The sequence below is a fragment of the Eulemur rufifrons genome, chromosome 1, assembly GCF_041146395.1.
Source record: "Eulemur rufifrons isolate Redbay chromosome 1, OSU_ERuf_1, whole genome shotgun sequence".
Lineage (NCBI taxonomy): Eukaryota > Metazoa > Chordata > Mammalia > Primates > Lemuridae > Eulemur > Eulemur rufifrons.
Window position 1 is genome coordinate 94,413,963 of NC_090983.1, and position 11,916 is coordinate 94,425,878.

The following is an 11,916-nucleotide window of genomic DNA, read 5'->3' on the forward strand; positions in this document are numbered from 1 at the left end:
AAGAGTGACTGCAGGCCCCAGGGCCCTGATCCTCAGCAGCTGACGGAGGCTGGTGGACGTGGAGCCCGGTGGCCTGGAGGGGAGCAGAGCTGCTGCAGCCAAGGGCGTGCGTCTGTGGCCGTGCAGCCTGGGCGTGTCGCTGCCTGGTGTGCCCAGATGTGAGATGAATGGGCTGGCCTAGTTCCTTTCATTCCATCCCTCTAGGAGACCAGTTCCTTTAATTTCATCCCAAATCACACTGTGCTCATTAAGGCAGGAGGGAGAGCTGCTTGTGGCCCGCTATGGCCTGTTGTTTAGAGTTACTGAGTACAAGGCCAGGCGCACTGGCTCACGCCTGTAATCCTAGCACTCTGGGAGGCCAAGGCGGGAGGATCACTTGAGCTCAGGAGTTCGAGACCAGCCTGAGCAAGAGCGAGACCCCGTCTCTACTAAAAATAGAAAGAAATTAGCTGGACAACTAAAAATATATAGAAAAAATTAGCCGGACATGGTGGGCATGCCTGTAGTCCCAGCTACTTGGGAGGCTGAGGCAGAAGGATTGCTTGATCCCAGGAGTTTGAGGTTGCTGTGAGCTAGGATGACACCATGGCACTCTAGCCCAGGCAACAGAGTGAGACTCTGTCTCAAAAAAAAAAAAAAAGAGTTACTGAGTACAGACTGTGCCTGGGTGAACCACAGAGCACTGAAGGTGCTCCCTCCTGGTGTCCTTGTGAAGCCTCAAGTTCCATTTGCAGTGGTGCTGCCATTGCAGACACCCTGCTGGGTGGACGCTACCCGCCTGCTGTTTGCAGGATCCCAGACGGGCAGTGCCCAGGCGGCAGCCCAGGTAAGCAACACAAGATATCCTTTGATTCCTCAATGGCTCTGTTACACGTCACACCTTTCCCAAGGAAGATACAAACCTGGCTTCCCTGAGGGAAGTGGAATCAGAATCCCTGATACATTCATGATGTATTAACAGCACACCATCTCTGCTGTGTTGGCTATTACTCCCGCTGACCCACCTGTTACCATCCGAGTTGGTTCAGGTGGGGTTGGTTACTGCAATGGTCAGCGGGAAGGAGGCATGAGACCTAGGTTCTAGGCTTGCCTCTGTGTGTCCTGAATTATTCTCCTCACCTTTCTGTTGTGTTTGTCAGCACCATCTACGTTGTAAGGAACAGAAATCCACAATAACACGTGTCAACAAGAGAATTTTTTCATTCACATAAATGAAAATTCCCACAGCCTTCTCAGCTTCAGGTAAGGCTTGATCCAGTGATTTTCTCTGGTGTCAGGCTCTGGTGCCATTCTTAGTGTCCTTCCTCCTGTAGTACACCGGCCTGCTCCCCGGGCTCAGTCCCTTCAGAGTGTCCTAGTCCACATCTGCTTGCACCCTTGTCCAGAGGAAGAGAGGGCCTGCTTCCCCTCGCTCCTGGCACACCCCACACTATGACGCACTCTTTCTCAACTTGTGATGGTGTTTGTGTGTTTCTTTGCTATTTAATGTCATTCTAGGCAAATAAAAGTAAAGATTTTAAATTATTAGCATGCATTTTACTGTTCATCTTTCTATTGTGCAATGGCAGTTTTTAAATTCAACTATACGAACATTTAACTCAAATTCGGAATCACCAAAATTACACAATGTGAATTTCATAGCTATATGGCATGTGTTGAATTCAGCTGTGTTTACTTCACTTCTTGTTATGCACACATTCCACCGACACCCTCCACCTCAGCCTGCTGATGGGAAAGGAAAGACGTAAAGGAAAGGGAACTGCGGGCTGCCTGTCTTTCCCTTCCCTTCCCCGTCATCATTTCCAGCATAAGTGGTTGGCTGATGCAGGGAAGTAATGCAAGGATATGACAGGGTTCCTTAGTCGTCTGGCTTCTCGGAACGCCGCTGCCTTCTTTCTGCACTGCAAGCAAATTCTGCTTCGAGTGGGAAGTGTCGCCTCTGGGGCCATGAGGCCCCACTTGCCCAGCGTGGGCATCGCACACTTGTCTTGCTCTCACGCTGAGGTCGCTGAACTCTGGCGCATCGTGGGGTCACTGGAACTTCATGCTCAGGGGCAGCCCAGACGCTGGTGTGAATGCAGCAGCCAGGAGCAAGTTTGTGCAGACCTCCTCTGCTCACGCGCACGCCCCACTGTCCCATCGGACTTCACTTACAAGACACAAGATCAAAGGTAAATTACTAAGAATTTCAAGATGGCAACACTGCAGCACCAAACCGAGCTCGGGCCCCCTCTCCATGCAGCAGGCTCTGTGGGACTGCACGGGTGCCAGGCCCGTGAGGCTGGCCCTGAGGACTGGCAGGATCTGTACGGGCAGAGGGATGGACAGCAGGCATCCCGGGCAGCAAGAAGGTTGTAGCAAAGATGTAGAGGTGGGAATGCTCCCAGAGCAGCCAGAGGGGAGAGGACAAGAGCCTAATTAGGAAGAGAGCATCATGCCCACTGGCGAGCAGTGGGCCGAACAGAGGCTCCCATCTTGAAAACCCCAGTGTCAGTAGCACTGGGCCTGTAGACCATGCACGTGCTGGTCCCCATGTCCCCATCCCATCACCTCTGCAAGCCGGAATCAGCTTCACTTCTCCCCAGGGTTTTCACACTTGGGTGTGATTATTTGTTAAATGGGGGCCAACCCCACTTGACCCCAGGCTCCTTGAGAAGGGGGTCAGTGCTACACTGTACTTCAGAACCTCCCTTAGTGCCAGACATCGTGGAAGGAAAAAGGAAGAGCTCACTCCTTAGGAATTTTGCCTTTAATTCAGGTAGCTGATTTCTTAAAATATTAACATTTCATCTTTAAGATGATCTAATCCTCCAGTTTCCCATTAGTTTTGATTGGCTTTCCCTTTGGTAGAACAAAAGGGAGCCACACCTGGACAGGAGAGCGACTGCTAACTCATATGGGACAGATGGGCCTTCCAGCTTGACGGGTGACATCATCTTGAAAGCTTCAGGAAAGTCACGGACGTGTGGTGTTCCCATAATGGCGATCATGTCGGTGATGAGATCTGGCTGGGGCGCAGAAGGTGACTGGACAGTTATAACGAGGAAGGTAAACACAGAAGACAAGACCGCAGACCCCACGTCCTTCCAGCTCCGCAGCGCCTTGGTTCTCAGGACAGATCGCGGCTCCAGCGGGGCTGGTTGCACAACTGTGCTGTTGGCTCAGACAGGCTCTACGTACCTCTGACGGGAGAAGAAAGAACTGTTTCTGGGCTGTTCGATGGATGAGTTTCATGGCTAGGGAGAGGGCAAGGAGGGACAACCTTTACAGATTATATGTTGGCTTAGGTCTGCACGCCACTGAGCAATTGGCTAAAGATGTCAAATTTCCCTGATGTGGTTTTCAAAGTTACAATGCAGAATAAACACTTAAATTCCCAGTGGATTGTCCCCCTTCCCTCCAGATGTTTGGTGTGGTGTAGATACCACAGCAAATAAATGTGCTTAAGAGTCCAATAAATTAGGCAAGAGGGTGGGGAGGGTGTGCCATTTTGCTGCCTCTCTGGGACAGACACGGCGGGAAGGACCCAGAGGTCTCTGCATCTTGGGCATGGGGGGCGGGGCGGGGAGTGCTGCGGGCAAGCTCTGGGACAGAAAGGTGGCGCAGTGAGGAATGTCTGTGATGTTGTCACCTGCCAGAGCTGTCAGAATTCACAGCACCGGAAATGCAGGAATGGGCTGAGGGGGGGCGAGGGGGTGTGCGTACGTGGGAATGTGCAGAGAGACAGTGCGTGTCCTTGACGGCCGCCCACAGCTGGGCTGGAACGGGGTGGGGGGCCGGGTTTGGCCCCAGAATCCACTTGTCAATCTCCCACTCCAGATGTCTGCGCTAGGGGATCGAGGCTGTCTGGACGGGGAAGCTGACAAGCTGTGGTTACATCACTGTCCAAGGCCTGGTGGAAATTGACTCATGCCGCCCACTAGATGCCTTTTATGCCTTCAGGCCCTGGGGCCAAATGAATTTGCATGGTGATGTGTTACCCCAGCAGTGGCAGGAGGAAAGAAAGAGTTGCTTTTGGTGGTTTTAACTGTGGGATTAAACATTCTTTAGGGGGTCACCATAAAAACAGGCTGGGACCTTAATGAAACAACCCCTTCCCCTCGCCCCCCCATGTTGGAGGTACAATGCTGGAAGCTTCTCTTCTGGCCTCCTCCTCTCAGAACAAGACCAGGTGGAGCCCAAGGAATCCTCTCTGGGAAGGTCTCTCTGCACTGGGGAGGCAAAAGTTCCTAAATACAAATGACACTCAGACAGGGCCTGGGAGCTGTGCCCACCCACCCTGGGAGCGGCCTTTGTGGTGCCGCTGTCCAGCTGTTTCCTGGTCACTTGCCAGCTCTGATACCCCAGAGGTAGAGTTGTTTGGGTTGCCACCTTTGAGACAGGGATCTGAGAAGCGTGTCCACTCATTTATGGCTGACGGAGCCCCAAGATAAGGTGCCCCTCGGGCAGGGTCACTGCCTCATATTCCCCAGCCTTCGCTGGGCATAAACGTGCCCAACACCCGCAGGCCAGAGTTGACCGCCCAAGGGAGAGGCCGGCCGGCAGGCCTGGGGCTGCGCCGAGTCCAGCCTGCCTGCAGGGAACTGGGAACTGCCGCCTTGAATCAGGACAACTGAGGCCCAGGAGTCAGGCCTTACTTTAAGAACCACTCCAGAATGGGGGTCCAGAGCAGGGACTTTGAACCCGGACCCAAAACCAATGGCACCCCACTCACTAGCCATGTGACAATTAGTCGATCCTTCTAAGTTCATTTTTCCATCTGTTACGTGGGGGGGATGATGGTGCTAGAACCTTCTCAAGGATTTGCTATGAGAGTTAAATAAGGATTCATATGCAACCGGTGATTTTCTGAGAAATTATTTGCTGTCTTAGCTTTTTAACTGTTAATGAATTGCTCTCTGGGGCAGCCAGGAACCTGAGCCCCAAGGTCCGCTTCTGTCACCCTGTGGGTTTAGGGGCTTTTGGAGTTTGGGGCCCAACAAGGAAAGGTCAACTATGGAATCCCAAAGAGACCTGGAGTGCAGGCTTTGGTATGCCAAGTGAGAGAGAGAGAGAGGGTGGCCCGGCTCCAGGAGGTTGGTGAGGAAGGGGCAGAGGGGTATAACAGAGCAGGCCACAGGACCTGGGTGTCCCAAACGCAAGCCACTCAAGTGGCCCAACCTGTGGGGGGATGGCTACCTTGGTGCCTGGGACTCCTGGGTGCCACCATGGAGGCCCCATAGTCTGCATGAGGTCCCTCTGGTTGGCTGGCTCTGAGGAAGTGCGGCCAACGGCAGGAGACGCCCTTCACAGCAGGGCAAAGCTGCGCTGGGCAGGAGGCCAGGCTGGCAGACCGACCCCAGAGGTGCCCACCACAGCTGTCCAGAGCAGGGACACTGCTGCCCAATGTGCAGCAAAGCCCCCCACTGTGCCTATAGGACTCAAGGGGAAGGGCAGGAACAGCGACAAATGACTGATGTTGTAATTTTTGCCCAGCTATGTGAGTGGGGGGGGTCTTGAAACAGATTTAATTGCATTTAGAAGAATCCATGCGGCATTTCTTACATCTCGGTACCTTAGAAGTATTCACGTCACAGTCCAGGACACACTAGCCCAGTGTGCCCCGCAAATGGCTATGCATAGAAACAGATGGACCCAGGCCCACTGAGTCACGCACAGCTCTTAGGTTGCTCTGGTAGATGAGCGTAGCCCCTGTGAAAGTTCGGAGTCAGTGAGAATAAGCTACTTCCCCACGTCTCACAGCCAGGTTAGAATGGAAGCAAGCCTCAGCCCAAACTCTGCCCCATGGAGACGTTTATAAAACAAGTGTTCACTCACGAGCCCATATGGGCCCCCGTGCAAACTCTTAAGTACCAGCAGTAGAATCCCGACCCTCTGCCCCTTAACGAGCCACCTCCACCGCCTGCATGTGCTTACCTGCAACAAACAACGCTCCCGGGAGGATTCCACTGTCCCGAGCATCCTCGTAATCAGCATTAGGCATCCAGAAATCCTCCTAGGTGATGGACGGCTACCCCCTGAACAGACCAGGGGCGAGCTTCAGGCATCAAGGCCATGGGCAAAGCCTCTCCAGGCCTCGATGGCTTCTTACACAGTTCATGCCGCCCTGGGAAGTGCCTCTAAATGACACACTTCTTGAAATGCTTGACTTTTACCAACGAAAGCTTATTTCTCCTGTCATCATGCTGGCCAACAGGCAACTATTTTCACCCAAACAAAAAGCACAAAAACACCCGTTTCTAACATTCTCTAGGCTTGTTGGCAAAGCGTGGGGTGTGGACCGCGGACACAGGAGCACACGCAGCAGTCGTGGCACGGTGGCTTCCTCGATAGCCTGGCATGCCCGCTGGCCTCGGCGGTGTGGTTATCAACCCACGGCACCTGCCTGGTGGCTTGCCTTAAGTGACATCCTCCGCCTGTCCCAGGGGAGCAGGCCCTCCAGATGTGGGGCAGAGCCAGGACTAGAGCCCTGGGTCTGCATTGGTGGTTTCTTGATTAAAATATAAAATAATTTAGGAAATAATGCTATGTTCCTTTTCTGGTCACATCTTATTGCTCCCAGTTATAATAACTTATGAGAACTAACTTCTTGGGAACAGGGCCAAGATTTTCAGCCACATAATGCTAGACTCATCGTATTCAGTCTTTCTTGAAGTATTTATTAACTGGCTCTCTGGAAAGTAGCGAAGTTGGCTGAAAAGACATTTTATGCAGCGAAGGCCTTGATGGCGGGTTAAAGAATCTAGATCACATTCAGAGGACCCAGGAAGCCAAGGAACGCTTTTGGGAAGGGGAGTTTTGGTCAAAGTGACCCTTGACGAGGAACACAACTGGCTGAGCAACCGTCCGAGGGTGCCCAGCACGTGCACGAAGCCGTCTTTCTCCCTGGCCGCTCTGCAGTGGAGCAGTCCCTCAAGCACAGGGACTACCAGCATCTGCTGCATGCCAGGCACGCTGCTAGGAGCCTTCGTCCCCGAGCCATCTGAATGAACCATGACTCTTCCCACTTTCCAGAAGAGGAAGCCGAGGCTAAGAATGCTGAGTGGCTTGCTAGAATTTCGAAACAGGAAGGGTGGGAATTTCTGCCCAGAACAAAGCCCTCCCTCCCAGTTGTGCCTCTACTCGCCCCCCAGCCAAGGCATCTGATTCAGAGTTGCTCTGGGGTATCTGGAATAAGACAGATGCAAAGCAGGGCAGTTCCCAGAAAGCTTGGGAACAGCAGCGCAGAATGCAAAATGCTTTCAAGCAATAAAACCCGTTTTCTGTGCAGAGCCCATCTGTGCCAAGGAGAATCTGCAGGGATTATTGTCCCCTGGAGTCAGGAGAAGCCATTTGGTGGGCTAAAGCATCTAAGACAAGACCCTAGCTGATTGTACGTCACGTTAGACAATTACATTCTTAGCTTCTGGGAGGAATGCTGGCTGGATTTGCTCCTATTTCTTCTTCTTGCAAAATGGTTATGCCTGTATAGGATACGTCAGCCTTCTGTATAAAAAAACCTGCGTATGGGATTGAGTTTGCAATATTTTGGGCATTACAAATTACTTTCAGTTGAAAATTTTAAAAACCCCGCTTTCCTGCTCACACTATCTTTCAGTCCAGAGACCCTAAATGTATTCCACGGGGAGACTTACTCACCCCATGTGTAGGCCCAGCTTTGAGGCAAACAATGACAATTTTAAAATTTGCTGCTTGATACCTGCCATGTTTCGAGGGGGCACGAAGTGACTGAAGAGTGCTGTGGCTCAAACCAACTCTTTGGCTTTGGCCTTGGGAAGCCCACACAGTGCAATGGGGCCAGGAGGGACCAGGGGACAAGGAGACCTGGATTCTGGTTCCAGTCTGCCACTTCCTAAATATGTGACCTTGGGCAAGTTACTCAACTTCTCTGAGAATTTATTTCCTCCTGTAAAATAGGGCAACTAATTGAATTCTTGGGAAATTAAACAAGGCAATGGGTACAAAAGCACTGGATACCTGGTGGCTGTTTGGGAAACGTGAACATGTGGCTGGAAGTTGACACTTCTCCACTGTTGAGGAGTTCCCAGTCCCTGGCCACAGAGACAAGATTAACAGGGATTAGCTCTCATGGGGCAGGGGGGAGTAGGGGATAAAAACACAGGCTTTGGGGTCACCCAGACCTAACTCATGCTCTACTATCAATCACTAGCTCTGTGTCTTTAGCTGTTAATACAGCTCTCAGTGTCTCTGTTTTCTTATCTGCAAAATGGGTTTATCATACTACTTGCCGGGCAAGGTGTGCTGAAGGAGTTCATGCCTGAGGAAGGCTAGGTTTATGTTAAGACTTCATTTAATGGAGACAAACTATCCCCCAGCCTGGAGGCACCCAGCAAGGGGCCTGCCAGAGAACCCACCAGGGTCCAAAGCATCGTCTGCAGGCTGAGTAAACTGTCTCACATGTACGTGTCTGAATAGTTTCCAAATGTACACGGACGCTGTTGTAATAAATGAAATACAAATTCTTTCTAAGCACCAGTGAATTCATTTCCTCTCAGCCAAGGGATGCTAAGAGAGCAAAAAGGAGGAGCAAAAACATTATTTCAGTGCTAACTAGGGCTTCTCATACTTGCAGCCCAAGAGATTAGAATTGGGTCCCAAGACTAGCTTTGAGCCTTGTGTGCTGCTGGACTGGGAGGCTGGTGTGGGCCTGAGGGAAGCTGGGAGGAAGGTGACCCCTGCGCCCCACTCCTCCCACCCACGGAGCAGCTCTCCTTGCCTTCTAGGCCCCCGGGGGAGGAGAAGTGCTCTGGGGCTCCTTTGCGGAGCTCCGCGCCTTGCCCTCTGCAGCGGCTCTCCAGCCCCGTCTGCACGGAACCGTAATAGCTGAGCGCCGCTGCCCAAGCCTGTTACACTGAGGGAGGGAATGGTTAAGCGACTCCCCCCAGAGGCAGAGCCAGATGCAAAGGCCAGCTCCTGTCCAGGGCTTCAGGAAAGACCCAGGGACACATAAGCTGTAGCGGTAAAAGCAAATCCCAAGGACAGCATGGGGTGGCAGGAGCCAGGGTGGCACGGAAGGGTCCTTCCTATACAGCCTAACTGTGGACTCCGGGGCTGCTTCCTAAAGGCCTGCAGTCTCCTTCCCTAAGTGGGAAAGGACAGTGGTGTGCATTGCCTTGGCAGCAAGGCTGCAGGGTGACTTCCAACCGTGGAGCTGCAGAAGACGACAACCAACAGTGCCAGGGCTCTTACTAACACGAACCGCGTCGGTGGAATATCCCGCATAAGGACACGCACAGAAGGTTGACCCTCCATGTAAGGTCAAGCTAGAGGGTGTGACCAGGTGGGGAGCCCAGAGTTGAGCCTGCACGGTTCAGGCGGCAGTTATATAAGGAGACTGGGACAGACCAAGCCATTGCAGGGCTCAGGGAAGCTTTCTGGAAAAGGCCAGACCACACAGGCCCTGAGGTTTGGGGAGGATTTGGGGAAATGCCGTGGGAGGCAAGGGTCCGGGGGATGTGGCGCAGGTATGGCGGCAGGAAGGTGAGGGTGTGCCCGCGAGGCTCTTGCCCAGCTTTCTTCGGCTCACACGCAGCTCATGAAGTTGTTTTGTGTCCACTCTTGGCTTCTGTGTGAGAGGTTCTGTGCTGAGTTCTAGCAGCTGCCGAATGGGACACAGCGGCTGAGGAGTCAGGCTAGCCCAGCGGTGCTGAGTGTGCGGCAGAATCCCCTGGAAGCCCCACTCCCAGAGTTTCTGCTTCTGTGGGTCTGGATGGGACTGGGGAATTCACATTTCTTTTTTGTTTTTTTAGAGACAGGGTCTTGCTCTGTCGCCCAGGCTGAAGGGCAATGGCGCGATCACAGTTCACTGTAACCTAGGACTCCTGGGCTCAAAGGATCCTTCTGCCTCAGCCTCCCCTCAGGGAAGCTTCAGGGCCTCCATTCCGCCACGTAGACACCAGAACAGAGGCGGTGTCGTGAGTGGGGAAGAGCATTGGATAGGCAGGGGACAGAGGAGCTTCCAACAGAGAGAAACACAGGAGCAAGAGCGGAGGGCGCCCAGCTGGCCCAGAGCCAGAGGGAGGCGAGTGTGGAAGGCCGGGGGGCCAGCCTGCTGGTGGCCGGCACTCAGCCAGGGTGGGGGGAACTTCTTCCTGGAGGCCACTGAGGACTTCCCAGCTGAGGTCACATTGAGGTGCTGGATGGTCGGAGGACGAGATCAAAACTGATAATGTACACACAAATGGCACCGGCCAGTTTGCAAAGTGTTTCCCTGCTTCTCTGCCCAGCAACTCTGTGAGTTCTGCTTCTACCTTATACTCGCCACTCACTCCACCTGCCTTTACAGAGAAGGGGGCTGAGGCTGAGGCCTGGATCATCTGCTCCGCTGACGGCAAAGGCAGGTGGAGCCAGGACGAGCCTCCCAGCCTCCCAGCCTCAGTCAGGACCACGGTTCTGCTGCCTGCCCGAAGGCCGGAGTCAGGCAAAGTCCTTCCCCTGTTTCCATTCAATAAATGTCCTCCTCTTTTTTACACTTTAATAATAGCAGGAAGTAAATCTGGCCATGTAATGTGAGAAAGGTAATAGTCCCAGGTCAGGAAATCCTGTTGCTCGGAGTCCCTTGGGAACGTTAACTTCCCCACTCTGCCCCCCAGGATCCTGACCTTCTGCACAGTTGGCTTCCTCGGGCAAAACTGGGCCAGAAATGCCGGGCCCTCAGCCAGGGTCGGACCTTCGCCCTCTGTCAGCGTCCGCTAGGGGAGAGGAGCCACAGGAGGGTCACCAGGAGGCCCCTGACCCCCACCCCAGTCCCCGGCCCTGCCCCCTGTGGCAGGTCGTGTGGCCCATGTGAGGCCCCCCAGAGCTGGGGCAGCCCCACAGACACGCGGGCTCTGCAGTGAGAGGTACCTGCACAGGTAACCCATCCTCCCGCTTCCTGCAAGTGACGTGGGGCTTCAGCACAGGAGTCGGCACGTGGCAGGTGCTGCAGGAACAGGCAAGGTGGGCTTTGCTCCCTTCTCTGGTGCCGGAGCTGGAGAACCGGGGATAGCCTCACCTGCAGGTCAGACCACCTGCACGCTCAGGACCTAATGGCGTAAGCTCCGCCCACTCTGGCGGCTGATGCCATTCATTTGTTAATTCATTTGCTGAATTATTCCTCCAGCCAGTGACCTTATTTTACAACAAGTACAACGCAAATTCATTTTCACATAATTACCTCACTTGTTGCACGGAATAGCTCTGTAAGTTCAATGGTTGTAGCATGATTTAGTCACAGAAGTGTTCATTTCCTCAACAAAGAGTCACAGAGCATCCTCACGGTGCCAGGCAGGGGCAGGAGCCAGGAACACAGGCACGGTCCCAACCCGCGAGGAATTCAGTCTGCTGGGGAGGCAGACTCTAATAAACGAATCCTACAAGAAATTAGTTACTTACAGTGGTAAGAACAGCTTCAAGGAAGAAGTGGACGGTGCTAAGCGAGTCACTAGCAGGGAGTCCTGATGGGGGTCCAGGAGCACCTTCTGGAAGAGGTGACCTTTGACCTTTGAGCTGGGAGCTGGCAGAGGCTCCTGTCTCTAGATTGCCATAGTCCCCACCTGGCCCACCCGTCTGACATCAGTAATCAAGTTGCCCTCCTGGCCTCTGTCGGGGCTGCATTTGCAGCTCCTGCTCTCTCATCCCACTGGAGCCGTCCTTTGTTTCACGGTGACAAACCTAACCTAAATTCAGGCTTGTGGTCACAGTGTCTGTCCCTGGAGGCAGCCGTCTCCCTCCCAGACCATAATCTCTACTTTCTAAAACTTCGGCAGCTGGTTCTGATTCTTCACCAGGTTTGGGAGTCTCTGCTGCAGCGACCTCAACCACCTCTTCTCCTGTGACTCCCGCACACCCGTCCGTCCTTCATTCACTGTCACGTGGCAGGCATCGGGGTGACACACAGGCCCCACCCCAGGAGCT